This window comes from Schistocerca nitens, chromosome 6 (genome assembly GCF_023898315.1).
Source record: "Schistocerca nitens isolate TAMUIC-IGC-003100 chromosome 6, iqSchNite1.1, whole genome shotgun sequence".
In the NCBI taxonomy this organism is placed as follows: domain Eukaryota; kingdom Metazoa; phylum Arthropoda; class Insecta; order Orthoptera; family Acrididae; genus Schistocerca; species Schistocerca nitens.
The window spans coordinates 228,708,002-228,733,950 of NC_064619.1; the positions used below are offsets into that span (position 1 = coordinate 228,708,002).

At 43.5% G+C, this 25,949-nt stretch overlaps 1 protein-coding gene across 1 annotated transcript in view; it reads right to left on the bottom strand.

Annotated features, from left to right (window-relative positions):
- LOC126262918 (solute carrier family 52, riboflavin transporter, member 3-B-like) overlaps positions 1–24,164 on the bottom strand; it is a 101,595-nt gene extending 77,431 nt beyond the window's left edge. Inside the window, exon 1 of the mRNA XM_049959835.1 lies at positions 24,073–24,164. The gene's annotated coding sequence lies outside the window, so the exon portion shown is untranslated. The remainder of the gene's footprint in view (positions 1–24,072) is intronic.
- Positions 24,165–25,949: the final 1,785 nt, after the last annotated feature.

The following is a 25,949-nucleotide window of genomic DNA, read 5'->3' on the forward strand; positions in this document are numbered from 1 at the left end:
GTATTCCTAAGGGACCAAACTGCTGAGGTCATCGGTCGCTAGACTTACACATCAGTTAAACTAACTTAAGCTAAGGATAACACACACACCCATGCCCGAGGGTGGACTCGAACCTCTGGCGGGAGCGGTCGTGCAAACAATGACGCGGCGTCTCAAACCGCGCGGCCACTCCGCGCGGCATCTAATCCTAGATCACAGCTAAACTGATTTACGAAACTTATTATGAAATAATTAATATTTTCATATTAAAAGGAAACAAAAATTTTTCTGTTGTATTAGTATTCACCTCAGGATCTCTTGATGTTGGTCATTGCTTCACAAAAACACAGAATCGATATTAATGAACTTCATTACCAAATGATGCGAGGATGATGTGTTAATGTTATGACGCTTGTGGTGCTACGCACGTGTGACGGCAGCATTGACAGGTGATGAATGGGAATGCAGCGAGCGGACTGGGCTCTGCAACTACCTGACATCACGTGGACCACAGACGTCGCTTACACTCGGAACCAAAGTCTTGAGGAACGTCACAGCAGATGTTACAATCGCTTCATATCTGATGTAGCATTCAGAAGTATTTTTCAATAATAGTAATGCAAAATTTTCTGGACATGTCCTTATATCTGACTGGAAACATGAGATTCTTCAATTCGCCAATCGAATTATTTGTTAGTATATTCCGCTTGCTGTTTCATAAAGCCCTCAATTCTCACTCTACCTTTACTTGCCAGGAATTTTCTGTTCTAAAGCATTCCAGACTATTAGTCAATATCTATAAACCGAATGTTCCCTTGTCTCATAAATCTTTTTGAGCCTTGGTTCCTCCATTGTCCATTATCAGCCTGACTTAAAGGCGAAAACAGTGGTGGGTGCATACAACGGCGCTCCCTGAGGCTACCCTAGAGCTCGGTGTCCGGTGTCCCACTTTCCTTACCGTGCATAGGATCGTCCTTTAGGACTCTCGTGCAGACATATAACATGCTACAGTAGTAATATTACGTAAAGATTTCGGTGACAACTGCACCTGGTGATTCAGTGCAGTTACTCTAGTTTGATAATAAACATCTCCTAAAAAGAATCAAATTACAGCAGACTTACAGGGTGTGGTAGATAAGTAATGAGACTGGCCGCCGCGCGGCGCCCCAGTCGCTCGCAGGGCGGTCTCCACCTGTACGTCACGTGGTAGGGGATCTGAGCTAACAATAGAACCGATTCGCAGTCGCATCGGAGCTCTGGTGCAGTGAGGGTCAAGCTTGGCGTATTACGTTGTTTGTGTGCCCGTGACACTTGTGAAAACGCTGAAGATGGATCGCTCGATAGAACAGCGGTATGCAATCAAATTTTGCTTTCGCTTGGGCAAAACTGCTTCAGAAACTTTTGCTATGATTACGGAGGCCTACAAAGAAGACTCCCTATCGAGAGCTCAAGTGTTCCGGTCGTTTAACGAATTTAAAAACGGGAGGGAATCCGTTGAAGACATGGAACGATCTGGACGCCCTTCAACGAGTCGTGTGGATGAAACGGTGGCCAAAGTGAAAGAACTCCTGGACTCCGACCGTCGTTTAAGTCTCAAAATGATCGCCGATGAGGTCTCCGTGAATAAATTTACGGTTCACCAAATTGTTACGCAAGATTTGATGACGAGGAAAGTTTGCGCAAAATTGGTTCCCCGAGTGCTCACCGCCGAACAAAAGCAACAACGAGTCGACGTTTGCCGTGAGATGTTGAATGATTTGGAAAATAATCCACACTTTTTAGACAACGTAGTAACAGGCGACGAATCGTGGACATTCCAGTACGACCCGGAAACGAAAGCCCAGAGCTCGGAGTGGCACACACCGGCATCCCCGCGGCCGAAGAAAGCGAGAATGTCAAAGTCCCGCATCGAGACAATGCTGATTGTGTTTTTCGACAAGCGGGGGTTAATTCACAAAGAGTTTGTCCCTCAGGGGAAGACTGTCAATGCCGAATTCTACAAAGAAGTCCTTCAGCGATTGCACAAAGCCGTCAAACGGAAGCGACAGGACCTTGCTCAACGCTGGCGCCTCCACCACGACAACGCTCCGGCGCACACAGCGTTCCTCGTGACCTACTTGACCCGAATTGGAGTTGAAGTTTCGCCACAGCCACCATACAGCCCTGACTTGAGTCCTCCTGATTTCTTCCTATTTCCGAAGGTCAAAAGATGCCTGAAGTGTCATCGTTTCGACGATATTCCGAACATCCAACGTGCTGTCACGAAGGCACTGACTGGGATAACTCAAACGGACTACAGTGGGGCCTACGAAGCTTGGAAAACGCGCTGGCAACGTTGTGTCGACGCCCAAGGCGAGTACTTTGAAGAATATTAACGTTTTGTACAAATTGGATCAATAAATTTGTTTTTCTAGACTGAGTCTCATTACTTATCTACCACACCCTGTTTGCATCAAAGAACACACATGTAGTGTTTTACAGTTTATCGATACTGTTCTCATTCACCACAGTCACATATACTCTGATGAGCCAAAACATTATGGCCTCTGCCCACGCCAGGTTGTATGCTGGTGGTGGCACTGAGGGCATGTGACGTGGTAAGAGATGAATATGAGCGGATCAGAAACGAATGGGGAATCATTATAGTGACGACAAGTGGCGCAAATGTGGAAATCCGCTGACTTAAGCGAATCTGACAAAAGCCAGACTGTTGCATCCCAGTCCCTGGGAGCGAACGTATCGGAAACGACGAAGCGGGTCGGCTGTTCGCGTGCTAGTGTCGTGAGCATCTGTGGAACGTGGTTGAAGAATTCTGAAACCACGAGTAGGTGACAAGAAGTTGGACGTCCGTACCTCATCACACAACATAGGGATCGCAGGCTTGCCCGCTCCCTAAAGCAGGACAGGCGGCGATCTGTGACAGATCTCACGACAGAGTTCAGTGCTGGCGAAGGCACAAGTGTTTTGGAGCACAGTGTTCAGCGCACAGTGTTGGACATTGTGTTCCGCAGCAGAGGACCCCTACGTGTCCCCACGTTGACTCAAAAACATCGTCAATTATGAGGCACGTGATCATAGAGATTGGACAGCGGATCAATGGAATCGGGTCACCTGATCGGATGAATCCCGTTTATTGTTAAGCCAGGTCGACGGTCATGTCCAGACACGCCGTCTTGCAGGGGAACTGCTGCTCGGAATATGCAGCCCGCCACAGACGCAGGCCGGTGGGAACAGTATTATGTTATGGGGGACATTCACCACGGCTTCCATGGGACCTGCGGTAACAATCGAACGCACCACGACAGCTGGTGACTACGTGGACGTTATTGGCAACCACCTTGTAACCTCGTATACTCGATGTCTTCGACAACAGTGGTGGCATCTTCCTGCAGGATAACTGTCCGTGTCAGAAGGCCAAAGTCGTGCTGTAATGGCTTGAGGAGCGTGGTTGTGAACTCACGTTGATGTCTTGGCCAGAAAATTCGGCTTATCTTACGATGAAACCTAACTGGGACGCTATCGGGTGCCGGCTCCGCGCCCACAAACCAACCGCTCGTAAATTACGGTAAGTCTGTGACCACCTGTACACAGGCATCTGGTGCCACAAACTTCTGGAAACATATCAAGTACTTGTCGAATCCATGGCACGCAGAATCACTGGAACTGCGTTCCAGAGGTGAACCATCACGCTTTCAAGAAGGTGATTATAATGTTTTGGCTCACCAGTGTAGAAGACCGTTACAGTTAAGACAAATTATGTGCATAATGCCCAAGTGGCATCAACAAGAAATATTTCTTTGAACCAAACGATTAAGCAAAGAAATCTCCTCCAACTACATTCACCGAGCAGGCTGGCGACGTGGTTCACACACCAGTCTTGTAATCTAAAGTACCGTGGTGCAAACGTTTGACCAGCCACCCGATATAAGTTTTGATTGTTTCTTAAATCACGTAAAAAGTAAGCAGGGAATTGTTCCTTCGAGAGGTCACAGTCTTTTTCAATTCCCATCGTTCTCCAGCTTAGCTAGTGCTACGCATTTACTGACTTCCTTCCTTCTGTTAACCACAACCAGTAGCCTTTGAAAATGGCATTGTTAAGGTTGTTACTGCTCGGAAACAAGTAATTAACTATCTACTTCTACAGATTTCTCCGCTCTAAACAACCCCCCGCCCCAACTCACTCCCCCTCTTCCCCCCACCGCGATATATGACAAGTTATTGTGTATACAGAGTTTATCTTTCCCTGGAAGTACAAGTCTGTCTTTGGGTGCCTCTGGATTATGAAGGAACAATATCTCCACACGCCCAGGATAGTCTCACCGTCTATAAGTAGGCTTAGGAGACGTCTTCCTCCACAACCATTACTTACGTGAGAATTATTCAACTAGCAACGAACAAATCGACTTTCGGCTATAAAATATCTTACCTGCTATGTTCCATCGACGGGTTGTTCTTATGATCTTCTTCAGGCGAAAGAAAACATTAGTTAGGGTATATGTTCTCAATACTTTTAAATCACTGAAACGAAACAGTTTTATCGGCGGACAACAGTTTGGTATTTTGACCGTCTTTAGGTGATAGCGGGCAGTAGTTAAGACATGTATTCTCAGTCAGTAGTTAAAACATGTATTCTCAATATTTTCAACACTGTGAGAAGAAACTATTTTATCAGCAGTCACCAGTGTCACTAGTTTGGCGTTGTGGCCATACTCAGGTGATAGCAAGCAGTAGTTAAGACCTGCATTTGCATACTTTAAGCACACTGAGAAAAAAGAATTTTAATAGCGATAATCTTCCCGTCGCTAAGATACGAGTAGAAAAGATGCGGCAATAACATAACATTTGTTGCTTCAAAGTTACTGTATTTGGTAAACTTGTTGACAGCGTGCTGAATTTCTTTGTCATTACTCTGAATGTGAAGAAAACACCTAAATATTTGTAAGTTCCACAATAAACTGGACAAGGCATAGGGCCGATCTAGGAAACAGTTGTACTATTGAGGAGGAGCAGGAGATTAGTGTTTAACGTCCCGTCGACAACGAGATCATTAGAGACGGAGCACAAGCTCGGATTAGGGAAGGAAATCGGCCATGCCCTTTCGGAGGAACCATCCCGGCATTTGCCTGAAGTGATCTAGGGAAATCACGGAAAACCTAAATCAGGATGGCCGGACGCGGGATTGAACCGTCGTCCTCCCGAATGCGAGTCCAGTGTGCTAACCACTGCGCCACCTCGCTCGGTAGTTGACGGAATCCGAGCACCAGAATAGATTGAGAAGTCTGGTATATTCAGTAGAAATAATAAGAACTTTTTCTAAAGGGAGTGGCAGTTGTGAAACGTCTACTCACAAGTTAAATGGCCCACATGTAACAGGTATAATTACAGGAACTTTTACTCTAGTTTTGCCTGCATTAAAATAAGAAACAAACATCTTGTAAACATCATTAAACGGAAGGTACCTAACTATACAAAATAAATACAGGCAACTAAGTAATGAAGTGTCTTCTCCTTACTAATTTTCCCTCCGGGGTGTCTGTTTTTCTGTACCATGTAATATAAAATTTGTATTTTTGACGTTACATTAAGGTCCAAGATTGCATACTTCATACAAGCGGAAAGTGAAGCAAGTAGTCACCTTAAAGGTAAGTTGTGATTAAAGCAGTTTGTTGATGACTGTTCATAGTTTCTTTTTATCCTCCCTTCTCAGTTCATCTACAGCGTAATGTAATCATATACGTGACAGTTTATACGTTTATACATTTGCACCCAAACGTCATAGTCGAAATCGTATCGTGAAACTGCTACCGACGTCGTATCTGTCCCATCACTTGAGGCAGTCTGTAGCCAACTATAAATACAGGCCTGAGCGCAAGTGTGCGACGTCAGCAATGTAGTGTTACTGCCAGCCGAAACATACGCATTAGTCTGAAGCCCGTATTACACTGTTAAACACTTTGACGAAAATATTTGTCAAAGATTTCGTCAAACTGCTTTGACTAAACTGCTTCACGGGAGCTAAATTTTTCGTCAGAGTTATTTGGGAATGGATGCTGGATGGTTAATAGCCTGTGAACAGCGTATTTTGGCGGCGAGCATATTGCTTAAGAGGAAAGAGAAATGGAAATAACTGTGGGTAAAACCGTGGATAGCGAGAAGTGATCACCAGAATTTTCTTGGAGAGGCACAGTGCGAGTACATAAAGAACAACGAAAGTTACTTGGGGATGGGTGATACAACATTTCTGTTTGCCGTAATGAAAGTGGCCCATCATATTTGCATACACGATCCTCATTTAAGAAATGTTATTTCTTAATTTCATTCATCATAGTCGATGTTTCTGAAAGGCTGCAACTGTGTCATTTATGAATTAAATACTGGAACAATGCATATTTTTTCATGCTTAATATGACGCGTTTCGAGATGTTATTTTCATTATCAAGCGGAAATATTTACACAGGTATTTAATGTGGTGTTTGTATGAGTGTTGTTCTGCCTCTCTTGCCGTGCAGTTGTATTTTATGGTCTACTGCAATCGGACAGATTTCTTTTGTGCGATTTTTCAGAACATCACATAAAATACATACGTAAATATTTGTACTTGATAACAATGACGAATTCTCGCAAAGCATTGAACAAACCGTGAAAAAATACGTAACCGGTTCAGTGTTCCATTATTTAAATGCTGAATATTGTTTCTGCTAAAGATTGTCTCATAGTTAGGTTAAGATTTTTAGCAACAGATGAAAATTATTTCAGGTTACAATATAGTACTCGATTCCCACAGTGTACCATTTTACATATTATTCCAGAAACATGTGGACCAATATATGTCACATAAGGTTCAAATGGCTCTGAGCACTATGGGACTAAACATCTATGGTCATCAGTCCCCTAGAACTTAGAACCACTTAAACCCAACTAACCTAAGGACATCACACAACACCCAGTCATCACGAGGCAGAGAAAATCCCTGACCCCGCCGGGAATCGAACCCGGGAACCCGGGCGTGGGAAGCGAGAACGCTACCGCATTACCGCGAGCTGCGGACGTCCCATAAGGAAGAATATATGAATGTTAAGTTATGTTATTCAGAGTACAAGTAAATACATTTGTTTCACTTATGGCTCTGAGCACTATGGGACTCAACTGCTGAAGTCATTAGTCCCCTAGAACTTAGAACTAGTTAAACCTAACTAACCTAAGGACATCACAAACATCCATGCCCGAGGCAGGATTCGAACCTGCGACCGTAGCGGTCTTGCGGCTCCAGACTGCAGCGCCTTTAACCGCACGGCCACTTCGGCCGGCTGTTTCACTTATGTACGCTATGAACACACTTTGCTTTCCACATCTCCTTCCACATATTTTATTTCTATACGTACGTTTAACATCATCCAAGTACAGCCACTTCGAATGCAGCTGATTGCTGCAGTTATTTCTTTATAAGATTCCAACAGCTTAATACGGTTTTTGTAGTCGGCGCGCTTTGTGTTATAAAAAATTTCGTATTCTTCATACTTAGTAATGATCAGTGTAGTGCTAGACACGCATCAAATATACAGTCTGTACATAAAGTCCGGGAACACTTTCAATTATTTATTGCACAAGAACCAAACATGGTACAGATATCATACAAATGTCATTTTGAAGAGAAGCCCTGAAAGTTTTTTTTCCATGTATACCGCCATAGCGTAGTTTCGTAATTTGGCGATGGTCAGCGCTAGTCACAAACATGGCGATGGATCGGCCGCGCTACAGAAGGGGACAGCTGTTTCATGGAATGGCCAACCCCGATCACCAGATCTCACTCTGTGTGACTTTTTTCTCTGGGGACACATTAAAGCTCTGGTGTACCGCCTCCACCACGTGATGTAGCAGAGCTCCGGGAGAGAATACTGGAAGCGACTGACAGTCGACGTTGCCATGCTGGGGCGGGTACGGCAAAAATTCGATTATCGTATTGACGTCGGCCGGGTCACTCATGGTTCGCATATCGAATGTTTGTAAAAAAAACTTCCAGAGTTTCTCTTCAAAATGCAATATGTGTGACAGCTGTACAATGTTTAGTTCTTGTACAATAAATAATTGAAAGTGTTCCCGGACCTTATGTACACCTTGCAATTCTTCATTTTATAGCTTAAATGTACTAAAGTAAGCGAAGCGTCATGTATACAATGGCGAACTTTTATCAAAGTTAGGGCCTCACTGTAAGTTTTATCAAAGATCTTTGATAAAAGCTGCCCTACCACACTGTCAAATATTTAACAAAAGGGCTTTGATTCAAGATGTTTGAGCTCTTGCAACAATGGCTTCCAATGTCAGCAGCAGACTGCTGAAATTTTTTCTTCCAAAAAGTATCACACTTTCACCGCACTTCGAACACGCTCTCAGTAGCTCAAGAGCCCTACCTTGGAAATGCTCGTTGGCCATAGATCTACTTCGCTCACGACACATTCATAATGGCCGCCTGTATTTATCATTGGCCACGAACACCACACTAGGCCTACGAGAAAGACAGGCCGCGGCGCGTACATCACAGCACGTGACTCTGCAGGTCTTACGAGTGCCAGCAGCCGTCTTCGACGTTGAGCGAGTAAATATTTCAGGCGAGTTTAATAATTACTGACTATGTGTTTAAATGCATGCAAGTTCTCGAGAGCACAGGACAAAATTAAGACCTTTAGTGGGTACCTTCTCAATTACACATTGCTGTCCCGTCGGCCCTGCACGGAGCCGAGCTTTCACCAAATATGGCGGACAAGACGACTAGTGTGACGTCACAAGTTTGTTGCAGGACCCGTATATCTCGTTGGCGACGAACATTGCGTTACTGACACCACAGACATGTGTTCAGGTCTTATTTACCATTGGCCACGAAGGAGTCGTAGGGGCCATTCTCACGTAGGCCTCGGGTAAATTCCTGGCAGTCGCAGTCCGCTCTGAGACGCCTCAGTGAAGAATCGCGCCACAAGGAAGTTCAAAGGTGGTATGAGGTATAATCAGGATTATTTCAGAGCAGTAGAGGAAGTGGAATGAGTCGTTATGTACAGTGGTAACTATGAAGGCAGGCACAATTCATGCATACCCACAACCACTGCACCTTACACTCAAAAAACCTAGTGAGGATTACCATGCGTCAGCAGTCTCGTCCACACTGGATATCATAGGTTAACTACGAGTGCAGCTGGCGACAGCAGAATCATCATGCAGTCAAATTGTGATTTGATGGGAAATACTGCAGCAGAAGAGCCCGTAGAAACTACCTTTCGCAACAACCACAGAGGACAAGTACTTATCAAATCAACACAAAACAGACTACTGGAAAACAGTCATGATAACCGTCTTAAGCTGCTCTGGAAGAATATTTATTTATTGATATCCGGTTTTGGACTCCATTATCAAATCAGCCAAAAATATAAATCTTGTGTCACACCAGTCATATAAGCAGAAAACTGGTCATAGGTTAATAAGTGTGATAGCAGAAAACGTGGCCTCCACATGTGCTCATCGCTATCAGAGTGAATGAGCACATCTGGAGGTCGCGTTATCCACTATCACACTTATTGATTTCACGCTCAATTTTCCGCTTGTGTGACTGTTGCAACGCAAGACTCACATTTGTGGCTGATATGATAATGGACAAGCAGTCCTAACTGATCATCAGTTAATAAATGTTCTTCCTGCGCAACTTAAGACGGTTTTTATAATGGTCTATGTAATCAGAGAGAGACGACCGGGGTGGCCGAGCGGTTCTAGGCGCTACAGTCTGGAACCGCGCGACCGCTATGGTCGCAGGTTCGACTCCTGCCTCGGCCATGGATGTGTGTGATGTCCTTAGGTTAGTTAGGTTTAAGTAGTTTTAAGTTCTAGGGGACTGATGACCTTAGAAGTTAAGTCCCATAGTGCTCAGAGCCATTTGAACCATTTTTTGTAATCAGAAAGAAGTTTCGGATCGATTCCAACCCCATCACGCTGGAGATGCAGGACAGACTATTCGTTATGACCCCAAATTCACGATTAAGTGGCATGTTTACAGGTTTTGTTGAAGAAACAATTTCCATCTCTAGCGGATTTATGTTAGGAAGTCCTCTGCCACCTTCCAGAATCTCAACTGTTTCTATACATGGTATTCAAATACCACAGCTGCACTTTGTCTTTCACCTGTGACCAAATCAGTGAAAAGACCCTTGCCAGAAACTTATCTCAGTGCTGCCTGCTAGATCGACCTACAGTAATGCTTCCATAAACTGCGGTGGAGTAGGCAGTGTACTCTTCGACAGTATGACGCCACAGGGAAAACAAATTTACAATACCGACAGTAGCATCCATCCTTGCAGCTGAACTCACAACAATCCTAGAGGTACTCAGCTAAACGAAAGGGTTCTCGGAGGATACAATATTGATGCCATCAGACTCATGATCGGCTCTGATGATGTTAAAGAACTACAACAACACAAACAATTATCTTGCGTAGGGCGTCGTAGAAGATGCACAGTAGCTTTCAAGCCAAAATAAAACCATCATCACATTCTGGGCGAAAGGTCACGATGGAATTAGGGGCAATGAAGAAGTCAATGCCTCGGCTCACAAAGCCGTATAGTCTGGATCAATGAAATGTGACGGACAGTATAACTTTCTCTGTACTGTCAGCACCCAAATTAAAAATCAGTGTAATGAAAAGCTACACGCATATTGCGTAAGTAAAGGAAAAGGTTTTGCAGCAGTATCCATGCAATGACAAAAGTGATTGCAACAGCAACTTCCAAGTGACAATATCGCAGGTTACATTTATCGCTGGAGGTTCCGCCATTACTTTTATCGACTCAGAATGGTCCCATCTCCGTATTGTGACTGCTGCGTCGAAGAAGACCTTCACCTGGTTCTCTTTAGTTACCACCGAAGACAGCAAAATTCGACAAAATTGCAAGAAATGGTATCTTCGGCATACTAACTCTCTCCAAATCACGGCGAAAACCTTGTCAGCGACAAATGATATATGATACACAGGCACCTATACAACTTCTTAGCAAAGAATCAAACAAAGATGTACACAAAGTTTCAGCTACGTAAATCGGCTGATGATTAACATGTATCTAAATAATCATACTTTACTATGACATTGCATGTAATAACTGTTCTACTAATTGTACCATGTTAAATAAAAATAGTGAAACACAGTAATAAATACCATTGCAAGACAATATATAGAAGCACATAATGATCCCGTTTATCAAGATAGATACTCTCCGTACGAAAGTATAAATACTATCTGGAAGTCCTATAGCGTTATCTCTGTTGATTTCATTTAAAAACATCTATGTAACTGCTTGTTCATGTGCTACTGCTATTTTCATTGCGTATTGTGCACAGAAATTTGTGTGTGAAGTTTAGTATGTTTGAGTTTCCGCACAAGTGCGGCACAAGAAAACCGTAAGTAGAAGTTCTTTTAAAATTTCACCACTAACTCTATATAAAGATCGATCACTAATTAAATTGTGCATATTTTTATGTATAATCGTAAAGACAGCAGAACACTGCAGTACCTCACACTTCCGAAACATCAAGAGTAAATGGCGTAGCACTCAGAACACGCACTTGATAATGGGAATAATTTACGAAACGCGTCGTGCAAAATATAATTATAAAGAAAGTCTTGACTGGTAGCAGAAAAGTTATTTCATAAAAAATCCTACTGTTTATATAGACGCAGGCTTTCACCAACCATTTGTAATGGAAAAAAATGGCTCTAAGCACTATGGGGCTTAACATCTGAGGTCATCAGTTCCTTAGACTTAGAACTACTTAAACCTAACTAATCTAAGGACCCCACATATATCCATGCCCGAGGCAGGATTCGAACCTGGGACCGTAGCAGCAGCACGGTTCCGGACTGAAGCGCCTAGAACCGCTCGGCCACAGCGGCCGGCTGTAATGGACCAAATCGAATTATACACAATGTCCAATTATCTTGACCACCCCAAATAATCTTTTGTTGAGAAGCAAAACAAAAAATTGTATCAAGCAAATGTTGTTTAACAAAAAGATGTTTCCACCATTTGACTCTGTATAATGAGTGGATTTCACTATCTAGATTTCGGCCTTAGGCCATTTTCAAGTGTTACAACGTCAAAAATCGTCTGACTTGTGTGAAACACAAGTCATTGTCGAAATTTTTTTCTTTATTGTTATTTTATCCTCCTCCCCCAGTATGGGCTGGGGGGGGTGGGGGGGGGTGCTGTCAGTGGATACAATTTGACGCTCTTCAGCCACGTGAGAATAAAAAATTTAAAACGTAGGATAAAAATTGGACACAGTGATTGACAAAAATGAAGGTTTTGCACAATAAAAAGACAGATGATCAGCTGCATAAATAAAAGTATAAAAGTCTGATTCGTTGTCTAATTAAAATATAGATACAGATGAACGGAAAAGCTGTGTTTCATGCGAATAGGTAAAAACAGACGGCCAGTTGCGTAAGTTAAAAGGTAAAAGGCCGATGAGGTGAATGATGAAAATCGATAAATGGATGAGTGAAGTGACGAGTGGATGTAAACTGCCAGGGATAAGGGTACTGTGGGAACATAGCATCAAGGGTAGTGTGTAGGAGGGTTTTTATGTGGTTGAATGTTTGGAGGAAGGATTTGAGAAGGTGCAGTTGTGGGCCAAGCCTTAGGATGTGGGCAGAGAAGAGTGGAGAGGAAGCTTGCAGGGACCAGGGGAGATGGGGTGGTTTCCTTTATATCTGGTAGGACGGGTATTCATCAGGATGCAATTCGTTTGGAGAGGACGTGGACAGTGTGAAGGTGTAGTGCTGCGGAAGCATGGTGGAAGGGGCTCGGTTGGGTATCAGAATCACTGAGCTGGTGAAAACTAATGGGTGGGCAGTTTCAAACTTACAGGTAACGCAGAATACTCGCAAGTGTCAAGATGTGGCAGTAGGGTGGGGAATTTTATATGCTGACAGAGGATTCGGGTGGGGGAAGGTAAGCAGACCCGAAAGGCTAGGCTGAGTGCATGGCGTTCGAGGACGCAGGGGTCGTGGTGAGGGAGGAGCCGAAGTCTTAGCCATATTAACTTACCAGAGGGTCGACTGATTGTCAAATTTTTTTTCCTTTATTGCCATTTTATACCTTATACAAGGTAGGCCGGCAGGGGCAAAACGACACCGCTCTTTGGCCACAGACATTACAATTAGTACAGATGAAGAGATAGAAAAGCAAAAAGAAAATGATGGATAACAAACAGTAGACACACAAAGTAAAACACATGGAGCCGTTCACAGGCGTAGCGAAATAAAAAAAAAAGTTCAGTACTGATACACGAACATAGATGACAGAAACGACACATGTGAACGAGGAGCAGAGGTGCACGGACGGTGAAACACTAAGGCACTAACACGTTGGCACACAAAAAACCGATGGCGATGATCTCTGGTGCCCGATGTTCACTGGTCGTGTACGAGTCCTGGGACCTGCCAAAGGGAAAAGGTGGGGGAGGAAAGAGAGGGGAGGGTGTAGATCACAGTGGCAGAGGAGAGGGGAGGGGGAGGAAAGAAGGTAGGGGGTAGGGGAAGCCCAGGGGAGGGGAGGGAGGGAGGAAGGGGGAGGAGGGTAGGGACAGAGGGTGCCCTTGGGAAAAAATACAGGGGGTGGAAGGGGAGGATCAAAGTTGGTAGGAGGGGTAGATGGAGGGGATGAGGGCATCATCAGGGAGGGGAAGTTGGCGGAAGCCACCTTGGCCGAGGGTATGGAGAGTAGAGAGATGGAGAGCAGGTGGGACGTGGGAATACAGGCGCGGCAGTGGACGGGGATGGAAGAGGATGGGAGACACAAGTGGGTGAGGGGGATCAAGTTTGCGGGAGGTGTAGAGGATCCGTATGCATTCGAGGAAAAGGAGGAGGTGCGGGAATGGAATGAGGTCATACAGGATCCACGTGGGGGAGGGGAGGCAGATGCGATATGCGAGGCAGAGGGCATGGTGTTCTAGGATTTGAAGGGATTTGTAAAAGGTAGGAGGGGCGGAGATCCAGGCGGGATGGGCGTAACAGAGGAATCAAAAAATACGTAAGTAAGCGTGAGAACATATCTACGATACATAAAAAGCCTGGAAACTTATATGACTGGCAAGTGCAGTGAAGCTGTGATGTAGATTAGACGTCCAAAATAAGGGTGTAAGCTTCACTTCACTGCATCTGAACATCATATAACGTGAGCATAAATGAAACGATCGTTAAAGATGATCACAGTGTGCCATTCACGTCAATATCCGTTGTTGAACTCGTAACACTAAACTGACACCCCTATACTAGCACACAGCCCATGTAACCACAGTAACGTAGCTCGTCCACTTGCTAAATTTGAAAGTAAACATATGGAAATATGTGGAAAATGCGCACCAGTCATTCGGGCAACTGTTTTCGATTGAAGGCTTAAGTTCTTCTTTGGTGTACTCACATAATCGTTCAACAGAAGGGTTGACTGAGTAACCAGTAAGCGTTTTCCATCCGTTTCCATATGCTTGCTGTCAACTCTCGCAAGTTACCTCGGATGCTAGAGCAGGAGAGTCAGTTTGGTGTTAAATGTTTAATAAAGTCATGTTTACGTGATTAGCAAACTATGATATGGTTTTGAAAAGATATTGAGGTGAGAAAGTGGATTACCGAATAAATTTTATAAGGTTCTATTTAACGAAGACGTGCTACTTTTCACATCTTCGTAACAAACAGAGTTACAAGAAAGACATTCATGATCATGGTTAATGCTGTCCTGGTAGCTGCAGAACATTTGCTTGCTACAGTTTTTATTTTGCTTCTGAACAACAAGTTATATGGGGTGGTCAAGATGTATGGGACACTCTCCATGTCTTTTCAGAGACACACTAGGGTATACTCGAGTAAAGCACGCAAAGATGCCAAAAATATGCACACAACCACAGACATAATTCACTAACGTCAATCTCTCACGCTTGCATACAGTGAGACAAAAAATCTGCTTTGCGGGTAACTCGGCTCGCATATTTTGTCAACGAGACTCATAGGATTATTCGTAGAAAACACCGACATATTAACGTATTGCTCGTTGTCGTTCAGACGGCGTCCAGTATAGTTTCACACAGTCGTTTAGGGAAAAACAGACAAACTTTAGCAATATCGGACCGTCTGTATTCAGAACACCCTATCACACAGACCTAAGCACGTTGTTCCTATTGGGGCGAAGTCATCAGTTATAAAAATACGGTAACTTTCGGATTACCCCAAGGCAGAGTTATAGGAGCAATACTATTCAGGATATATTTAAATGAGGTGCTGAGAACCGTAAGGAACTAAACTACACCATCGTCGATTTTGAGACTGTAGCATGTATGCATGGTCTTGACATGTGTTGATCTTACGGTGAGCCAACTTAGTGCTGTACTACTACTACACTGTATATACGAATATTTACGAAAAGCTGTTTCACTAGTTTCTCTGATGGAAGCTCTTGAAGGCAAGCCTTATCATAACCCCACGTTCCACGGTTTCAGGATTGCAGTCTTTAAAATGGACAAGATCTCAGAACGGTTAGGAGCATTACCGATCTCTCTATCAAACCAAAAGTTGAAGTCTGTGGAAAAATGTACATATTAGAAATTGTACTATGCTGAAGTTTTTAATAGATTGCCATGAACTGCTGTTTAAACGTACTACTGGGCGGAGCAGGTAAAAGTAGCCCGCCTTATCTTTGAATGCGAATGCAACTTTTCTACTTTTGAAACAGAGTAAACAGCTACAACAATAGAAAATTTCGCGCAATAGTCGACTGCTAGCACTTTTCTGTCAGCATTTCAGTTTATTTTATCAGTGAAGTTAGGCGTTTCTCTTTGCGGTCTGTAAAATGACTTTCTCGACAGAAGAAACAATTGCGGTTGTGGAAGCATATGTGAAAACAGGTTCAATTAAGGAAACTCGCGAAGTTTTCGGGGTCAAATATCCGGATAGAGCACTATCTACCAACAAAGAGAGCAATTGAGTCTGTATAAAAATTGATGAACTTAACAATCTGTGAAAAATGTAAAACGAAAAAAAAAAACCTTCAGGTCGCACACCAGAAGTTACTGCAGACTTTCGCCGAAGAATTGTTCAGAGCTCAAAGACGTCTACACGTAAACTGGCCCAACATGAGCATTAAGTAGGAGCTGCCAGCGGATATTGAAAAGGCTTAACTTGAAGCCATATCGTGTGACGATTGTGGAGCAATTACGGGAGAATTACAGTCAGGAGCGTGTAGGTTACTGCACGCGGCTTTTGAATAACATCAACCATGGTTTATTAGGCCCTTTCCATTACATCATGAGTGATAAAGCATGGTTTCATCTTTCCGGTCATGTGAATTCACAGAACACGAGGTACAGGACAACGGAGAATCCTAAGTTGTCAGCAAACACTCTATAATGAAAAAATCGGCGTTTCGTGCGGTGCAGCTGGAACACACAAATACATCATTGGACCGATATTTTTTTATACTTCCCTCAACACGGTTGCATATATGAAGACTTTTGATACATTTTGTGCTCACCTTACTGAATATGAAAGACAATTGCTGCTTGCAGCACGATGGTGCGACATGCCACACGTCTAAGGTACCCTGTTCAAATGTTCACATGTGTGTGAAATCTTATGGGACTTAACTGCTAAGATTATCAGTCCCTAAGCTTACACACTACTTAACCTAAATTATCCTAAGGACGAAAACACACACACCCATGCTCGAGGGAGGACTGGAACCTCCGCCGGGACCAGCCGCACAGTGCACGACTGCAGCGCCTGAGACCGCTCGGCTAAACTCGCACGGCTAAGGTACCCTGGAACGAGTCCATGATGTCCTCTCTGAGGGTGGAACTTCAGCTAACATTTATGGCCACCACGTTCGTCGGATCTAACAACATAAGATTTCTTCCTGTGTGAACAATTGAAGAGCAAGGTCTATGAAAGAAATCCACCCACAATTCACGAACTAAAAGACAACATCAGCCGTGAAGTTGCCGCCATAGATATTTAAACTTTACACTAGGTGTATCTGAGTCTGTTTAGACATGCACAGATGTGTAATGATATTGCAACGGGTCACTTTCAGCATCTTCTATAAATGCTGTGAAAAATACTTCACAGCATTTTTCAATGTTAATAAATGATAAGTCCATTTCACATCTTTGTCTCTGTAATTTCACTCATTTCCTTTACACTTTAGGGGCTACTTTCAGCTTTTCCGTCCTGTATTTTCTGCAATCGAGTCGTGGGAGACGACCATTTTCGTCAAGTCACACCGATGGAGACTACAGTTTGTTATTTCTCTTCAGTTTGCAAAGTCTAGTGCTCAAATACATAGGCAGAAGCCAAATATCAACTTTGAAATACTACTGGATCAAATATGAAACACAAACAATTAACAAAACTATTAGATTTGATATTTGAAGTGAACAGACAACTTTATCTGAACCCCAAACCAGAGTATGTTTTAATGAAGATGGTCATAGCGAGGACCATGAAGTGTTGGGATAGGTCACAGTTGCATGTGTGGTGCATTAAATATCTGTTCTCCATGTTCTAATTCTACTTTAATATTAATTATAAACTATACAATAATCAAAAAGGCGCTATTGCTACAAGCCTATCTTTGAAAATTTCGTAGATCAACATTGATAATAATAATTCTAATAATAATTCTAATAATAATCAGAACTTCGAAACACAGAGTGGGTACACGATTTTTATAGGAAATGTAGGGTGTTGAGACTTGGTTAAAAAAACAAAGTCAGACCAGTGACACTGGTGGTTTGCTTGCGAATTTGATCTTCACAAATATCTATTTTTCCAATTACAAATATCTATTTTTGCCAGTTACAAATATCTATTTTTATCAAAACTTTGTGCTTTGGGCCCTTATGAGTCCCAGTGCCTCAACTGATTTGATTGACCTGGTGAGGATATTCGCGGATGATGCTGCTGCATATAGGAAAGCTGTAACGCCTGAAAACTCTAACAAAATGCAGAAAGACCTGCATTCCTGTGCATTGTTCATAAACAAGCGGAAAGGCCAAATAATGTTAGATTACACTGCTGGCGATAAATCACAGGAAACAGTAACAACCGCAAAATATCTATGAGTACCTGCCGGTGCGAAATTAAGTGGAACGTCCACGCAAAAGTGGTGCGGGGTATCAGATGCCTGGCTGACGTTCACTGGAGAAATCCTGATACTACTGAAGCACGACAGCCTCATCAGTACAAGCGGTTATCTTGTTTATCACGTATTAGAAAAAGCACAGAAACTTTCGAGGACGAATAAGACCACCATCATGAATCGAAGTGGAATTAAAGCCATGAAAGAAGTCGATTCTTGGGCTAGGGAAACAGCGTACAAACGCCAAGACCTAAACTAGAAGTCAGTGAAATGACAAACTACACCTATCTTAGGCGCGCGGAGTGGCCGCGCGGTCTTGGGCGCCATGTCACGGATTGCGTGACGCGAACCTCCCGCCGGAGGTTCGAGTCCTCCCTCGGACGTGGGTGTGTGTGTTGTTCTTAGCATAAGTTAGTTTAAGTAGTGTGTAAGACTACCGACCGATGACCTCAGCAGTTTGGTCCCTTAGGAATCCACACACATTTTGAATATTATGAACACCTACACTACTGGCCATTAAAATTGCTACACCAAGAACAAATGCAGATGATAAACGGATATTCATTGGACAAATATATTATACTAGAATTGACATGTGATTACATTTTCACGCAATTTGGGTGTATAGATCCTGAGAAATCAGTAACCAGAACCACCACCTCTGGCAGTAATAACGGCCTTGATACGCCTGGGCATTGAGTCAAACAGAGCTTGGATGACGTGTACAGGTACAGCTGCCCATGCAGCTTCAACACGATACCACAGTTCATCAAGAGTAGTGACTGGCGTATTGTGACGAGCCAGTTGCTCGGCCACCGTTGACCAAACGTTTTCATATGGTGAGAGATCTGGAGAATGTGCTGGCCAGGGCAGCAGTCGATCATTTTCTGTATCCAGAAAGGCCCGTACAGGACCTGCAACATGCGGTCGTGCATTATCCTGCCGAAATGTAGGGTTTCGCAGGGATCGAATGAAGGGTAGAGGCACGGGTCGTAACACATCTGAAATGTAACGTCCACTGTTCAAAGTGCCGTCAATGCGAACAAGAGGTGACCGAGACGTGTAACCGATGGCACCCCATACCATCACGCCGGGTGATACGCCAGTATGGCGATGACGAATACACGCTTCCAATGTGCGTTCAGCGCGATGTCGCCAAACACGGATGCGACCATCATGATGCTGTAAACAGAACCTGGATTCACCCGAAAAATGAAGTTTTGCGTCTTTGAGTACACCATCGCAGACACTCCTGTCTGTTGTGATGTAGCGTCAATGGTAACCGCAGCCATGGTCTCCGAGCTGATATTCCATGCTGCTGCAAACGTCGTCGAACTGTTCGTGCAGATGGTTGTTGTCTTGCAAACGTCCCCATCTGTTGACTCAGGAATCGAGATGTGGCTGCACGATCCGTTACAGCCATGCGGATAAGATGCCTGTCATCTCGACTGCTAGTGATACGAGGCCATTGGGATCCAGCACGGCGTTCCCTATTACCCTCCTGAACCCACCGATTCCATATTCTGCGTCATATGATCTCGGCCAACGCGAGCAGCAATGTCGCGATACGATAAACCGCAATCGCGATAGGCTACGATCCGACCTTTATCAAAGTCGGAAACGTGGTGGCCCTGCTTACACGAGGCATCACAACAACGTTTCACCAGGCAACGCCGGTCAACAGCTGTTTGTGTATGAGAAATCGGTTGGAAACTTTCCTCATGTCAGCACGTGGTAGGTGCCGCCACCGGCACCAACCTTGTGTGAATGCTCTGAAAAGCTAATAATTTGTATATCACAGCATCTTCTTCCTATCGGTTAAATTTCGCGTCTGTAGAACGTCATCTTCGTGGTGTAGCAATTTTAATGGCCAGTAGTGTATCATAACGAAAATAACGGGAAATATTACATTTATTAGTTGTAGAAAAACCAAATGCAAGACTGATTCTTTCGAAAAATCTACCTCCTTTTGCTCGACGTAGTGCAGCATCTCGACACGGCATGGACTGAAGTTGCTGGAAGTCCCCTGCATAAATACTGAGCCATACTGCCTCTATAGGCGTCCATAATTGTGAAAGTGTAGCCGCGGTGGGATTTTGTGCACGAACTGACCTCTCGATTGCGTCCCATATATGGTAGATGCTATTCATATCGGGAGACCTGAGTCGCCAGATCATGAGCTGTAATTGTCCAGATGTTCTTCAAGCCGGTGCCATGGTGCACTGTCATAAATAAAAATTCCATCGTTGTTTAGGAACATGAAGTCCACGAATGGTTGCAAAAGGTCTCCAAGTAGCTGAAAGTAACCATTTCCAGTCAGTGATCAGAGGATGCAGTGCATTCCATGTAAACATAGCCCACAACAAAGTAAAACATTTCTAGCCGAAAGGAAAAGAAAATTTGCGGCCCAAATATAAAACATGGGGTCCGTGGGCGGCAACAGGCAGTAAATGAAAAAAGAAGGGAATTGAAGAGCTCGTTCCCAATGATTGTCTCCTTTACATGTGTCTTAAAAATGAACTGCTTTTCAGTGTTTGCATACTGATGAAGTCGTGAAAATTACAGCGCTGGTGTGATGGGAAGACCAGGCTATGCAATTCAGTACGGACGGCTTAAAAAGCTTGTTCCTCGTTATCAAAAAAGTTCGGAGACTAATGGTGAGCAAGTAGAAAAATGAGAAGAAAGTGGATGTATGGTACAGTGATTTTCTACCTAATTAATGCGCCTGTTAGACGAACTAGGTGGCGCGATCTTTAAGGCAATAGACTCACTTTCGAGACGGGAGCAGTTCATTCTGGTTCAGATACTGTGTAGTTTTCCTGTGAAACGAACACAGCCAAATTCCTTCACCATGCCCCGTCCTGTGAAAACGTGTGTTGTCTCTAATGACCTCCTCGTCGACCTTCCACCTACAGCTTCACTCGCACTAAGCAAACTACAGCGAAGTGCATGGTAAGGGTACTTCGTGCACCACCAGGAATTAAGATCTCTTTCGCCCCTTCTATAATGTTACGTATCCCTTAGTATCAAAATGTTAGTAGATGTACAGAAAGTAAATATCCTAATTTGAACTAACTATTTAGTGATATCAACGTTTGTTTAATTTCGTAAGGGCAGAAACATTGTACTAGCAATAAATGTTTCGTATCTTGCTACGGCTGTCTCGTTGTCTAGGATGTCGGTTCCTGTTTATGTTTTACAATTAACGGGTCCAAGGTTTTTTTCTTTCAGTAGAAGTCGCTGGAATATTGTTGCTTTTTCACATCATCAGTATTTATTCATAAATTTTTGACAGTTCATACAACACCACTTGTTAAGTAAAGGCATTGTGCAACTTTTCAATACAACTAAACAATTTTGGACCGCACGAGAATTTTGTGACCAAGTTAATTTGGATGCTCATTTGATGTTCCCCATTATCTTACCAATGAATCGATGTCTGCCATCTGTTTTACTTATGACTGAGCCTATGTGATCATTCCATTTCATACCCCTACACACTGTAACACCCAGGTATTTGTACAATTTAACTGGTTTCTACTGTGATTCGATGACATTGTAGTCATAAGATATTAGTTTTTTTTCGTTTTGTGAAGTGTACAATTTTACATTTCTCAACATTTACTTCAAGTTGTAATTTTTGCATCACTCTGAAATCTTATCAACATTTGACTGAATATTTGTGCAGCTTTTCAGACACAGCACTTAATTATACGCAACTACATCATCTGCAGTCTGAGGTTACACTAGTACGCCATTAATATGCAACAGCAAGGGTCCCAACAAACTTAACAGGGACGTTCCTGAAATTACTTGGACACCTGTTGATGACTCGTCAACCAAGACAACATGTCGCGTCCTTTCTAGCAAGAAGTCTTCAGTCAAGTAAGAAATTTCGATTGGTAATCGCTATGATAGTGTTTTTGTTAATAAATGTCGAAGAGGTACTAACTAAATCTTGTTCTGAACTTATGCGCGTGAGAAGTCAGTGCGTTTGTTTCCGTCACAATTTTAGTTAGTGAGATGTCTAGAACGCGGTGCACTCAACCTTGTGACGAATAAATAAGGTGTTACTTTCGGAAGTTCACGGCCCGTATAGCAGTGTGCTAATCTGCCGGCACGGTAGCTCAGCGTGTTCGGTCAGAGAGCTGGCTGGCCTCTGTAATAAAAAAACTGAGTGAAAGGATCAACAAAGAACTTGAACGGATGTCATAAAAAAGAATCAGTTTTCTCCATAGTGGCACCCAATAAAGCCAATGGCAGAGCAAGACACAGCAATCAGCTACAATCGCGGTTCGCTTAAGGGCTTAAAAAGTCCGCGCTAGTTTTCCAGACACGCCTCGTACTTGGCATGACTTGCACATCTGATAACATTTTCTTTATCGAGTGGCAACGTGTTCTGTCTTCCGAGGTGCACTTTAAACTACATTGGAACATCTAATATTGTACTGAAGAGATCAAATATTTATTTCAGCCGGCCGGTGTGGCCAAGCGGTTCTAGGCGCTTCAGTCTGGAACCGCGCGACCGCTACGGTCGCAGGTTCGAATCCTGCCTCGGGCATGGATGTGTGTGATGTCCTTATGTTAGTTAGGTTTAAGTAGTTCTAAGTTCTAGGGGACTGATGACCTCAGATGTTAAGTCCCATAGTGTTCAGAACCATTTGAGCCATTTATTTCATTTTAAGCAACGCAATCAAGAAAAATAAAAATAACTGAGCACTGTATTTTCGATACCGTTAGATTATAGTTCAGTAGTTGGATTTCCTTCTGAAAAACACATACTGTGCGTTGAAAGTTCGATGCAGTATACAGTTGTTTCTAGGGCAAACCTGCTTTGTTTTCAGTGTCTTCTTTAGCATTAAAATTTCAATAAACTGTTTGACATCGTCCATCGTTTCATTCAGTTCGCCATTCGAATGATCATATAAATAGGTGTCCATATTTTTCCCGATGTTCTGCATTTATAAGGTAGTGGAAGTGGGACTGCAGTGTTGATTTTATTGTCAAATTCGTTATCATCAAGTATATCGACGCGATCTTCCGACCTCTGAACGATCTCGAAATGTCTTCTGTCATAACCGACGCTACAACTCAACACCACCGTTTGCGACGAAGTCGTACAGTGATACTGTAGGACAGTTTAGTAAAGTAGGAACTTCTTTGGTTACTCAGCCGTTGCACATAAAAACAGGTTCACAGTAGCTGTATTTAAAAATGGAAACACTAAATGATTTTGATAATAAATTTGCTGATTTTTGACGAACGATTAACCGACTCCAACACACCCATAACCGAAATCGAAAAGTAACTGAACTGTTTTTTGACAATGGCTTTACCCATACGCAAGCGATGATATACCAACAGTGCCAACCGTTGTTCAGTCTCTTCGGTTTAACAGAAAGAGAGATAAGCCACTAAATCTTTGTGACTTCGGGAGTGCTGAAAGCAGGTACACATGTTCGTCGGAGAAACGAAATTTTTCGTGTCAAACGATTTTTATTTCGTGTTAAATGAATTTCATTTCGTCTTAAAAGAAAAAAAAAGTTGTGAATTATATCAGTATTTTGTCAGGAATGAAGTATTATTTTGTGATAAACAATTTTTCGTGTGTAATTTTGGTTGTCATGGTTATCACCACATACAAAGTCGTGCATAGTAAAGGCTCCGCGGTCTGAAACTAACCTTGTTGTTCACAGAGCATCCAAATTCTAGCTGTAGTGGGACTCGTAAATCAGCGTTAAGGGAAGGAGCTTGCTGCCAAACGTGACGCAACCCGGCAGACCTATTCGCGTGCAGTCGTGGCCAACCGCGAGAGGAAAATTGCACTGAATGGCTGAAGCACGTGGTGCCGGCTAGCGTGCCGCTGACGCAACTTGAGTTGGGAGGTGGTGACGTAGCGCGCCACAGCCCGCGCATGCGCTGTGCGCGTACTCACCTCTGATGCGTGTGGTCGTCACGGCCGCCGCAACGCGACTGCGGCTGCCCGCTAGTCCCTGAAGGTCCCCGCTGCCACACAGTCAAGTCGACGCTGCGAGCAAAAAGACTGGCGTGAGTTTCTCTCCCCTCCTTCGGTCACGCGACTTCGCTTCCCCCGTTCGCTCCAGTCGGCAGTCTGCCACCAGCACGTGCTCGCACGGTCATTCTGCCTGCTTTCGCAAGAAGTGTGGCCCGTGCTGACAGGGGATATTCACCGAGCAAGGTGGCGCACTGATTGAGACACTAGGCATGTGCTCAGGGAGTAGTTGGATTGGAATGTAGGATTACAACAAAATCCGCGACCCATATTTATCTTGCAAACTATCTACTTGACGATACAGAAACTATTACAAAGCCAGAATGATAAGTGATCTCAGATTCTAAGGGTTCAGAATGACGCATGATCTCTGACTTTTCCAGTACACTATGTAACAGTCAGAGCTTCTAAAACTCGAGAAATGGTGTAAAAACTTTCCGAGAAATCGTATAACAGCGACAATCACGCGCAATCTACGCAAGTACGGAATGACTGGTAGAAATCAATTTAGCAAAAGATCTTTTGAGGTTCAGGAGAAATGCAGGAACATGCGATGCAGTATTGGCCCTTTGACTTACCATAGATCAGGGGTCTACAGACTTCGTAGGATTGCGGGCTTCTGACCCCTCACTACGATTATGTAAGGGCTCTGGTAAGTTTAAAAATAACATGCCGCGAGATAAGTTGTCATTCCGAGCTGTGATCCTCTTTCTCCAATTCCAGGTTTCCAAACTGCGCTCATAACAGCCAAATTCTACAATGGCCCGCTCTTTCATTTGCGGGAAGGAGTGAAAGATGGGTAAAGAAAAAAAAAAAAAAAAAGTACAAGAACGTACGGTGACGGGCCACGGTCTGTGCATCCCTGCCTTAGATCGGGGTTTCGCAAACTGTGTTCCGCAGGAGGTGGATAAGTGCTCTGTGAAACACTATCAATAACATGGCGGTCTTTTTAACGGCACCAACTGAGCTACCCAAGCACGACTCACAGCTTTACTTCTGCCAGCGACTGCTTCTACCACTGGCAGAAGTAAAGCTGTGAGGACGGGGCGTTAGTCGTGCTTGGGTAGCTCAGTTGGTTGCCGGCACGGTAGCTCAGCGTGTTCGCTGAGTTAATGGATCAACAACGAACTGAAACGGGTGTCTTTCGACGTCCGCCCAGTGCAGATACAACGAACGAAAACGAACAAAATGAGATTAAAAAAAAAAAAAAGTTGGTAGAGCACTTGCCCGCGAAAGGCAAAGGTCCCGAGTTCGAGTCTCGGTCCGGCACACAGTTTTAATCTGCCAGAAAGTTTCTTATTAGTTATGATTTGAAATTGAAGTAATCACTGAATGAAACACGTGTTTGCAATTTATTAAAATTTTTCAATCTTCAAAATAAAGTGTTCCATTAAATTGCCCGTACTCTCAAAGTGTTCTGCCAAAGGAAAAGTTTGAGAACCCCTGCCCTAGGTGATATCCTGAAGAAAGGCGGACCAACGTTTACAGCAGTTGCAGAGTTAGAGAAAAACCTTTCCACATTGTTGACTGCAATACCCTGTTTGGAAACGTGAATTGATTGAATTTAGTGACCTTTACGTTAAACAATATAGCCGGCTTATAGTTACATACATGTATTGAAACTTAATTACTGATACAATATTTGTTTGCTTGCACGCATCCACACACGATGCAGAGGGAACATATACAGGATGATCAGAAACAGTCTGAAAAACTTTTGAGGATGTTGGGCAGGGAAGGCTGTGCTGAGAAATGACTGTCAAGAAAAAAGTTCAATACCTTGCGCCGTTTCCGAGTTA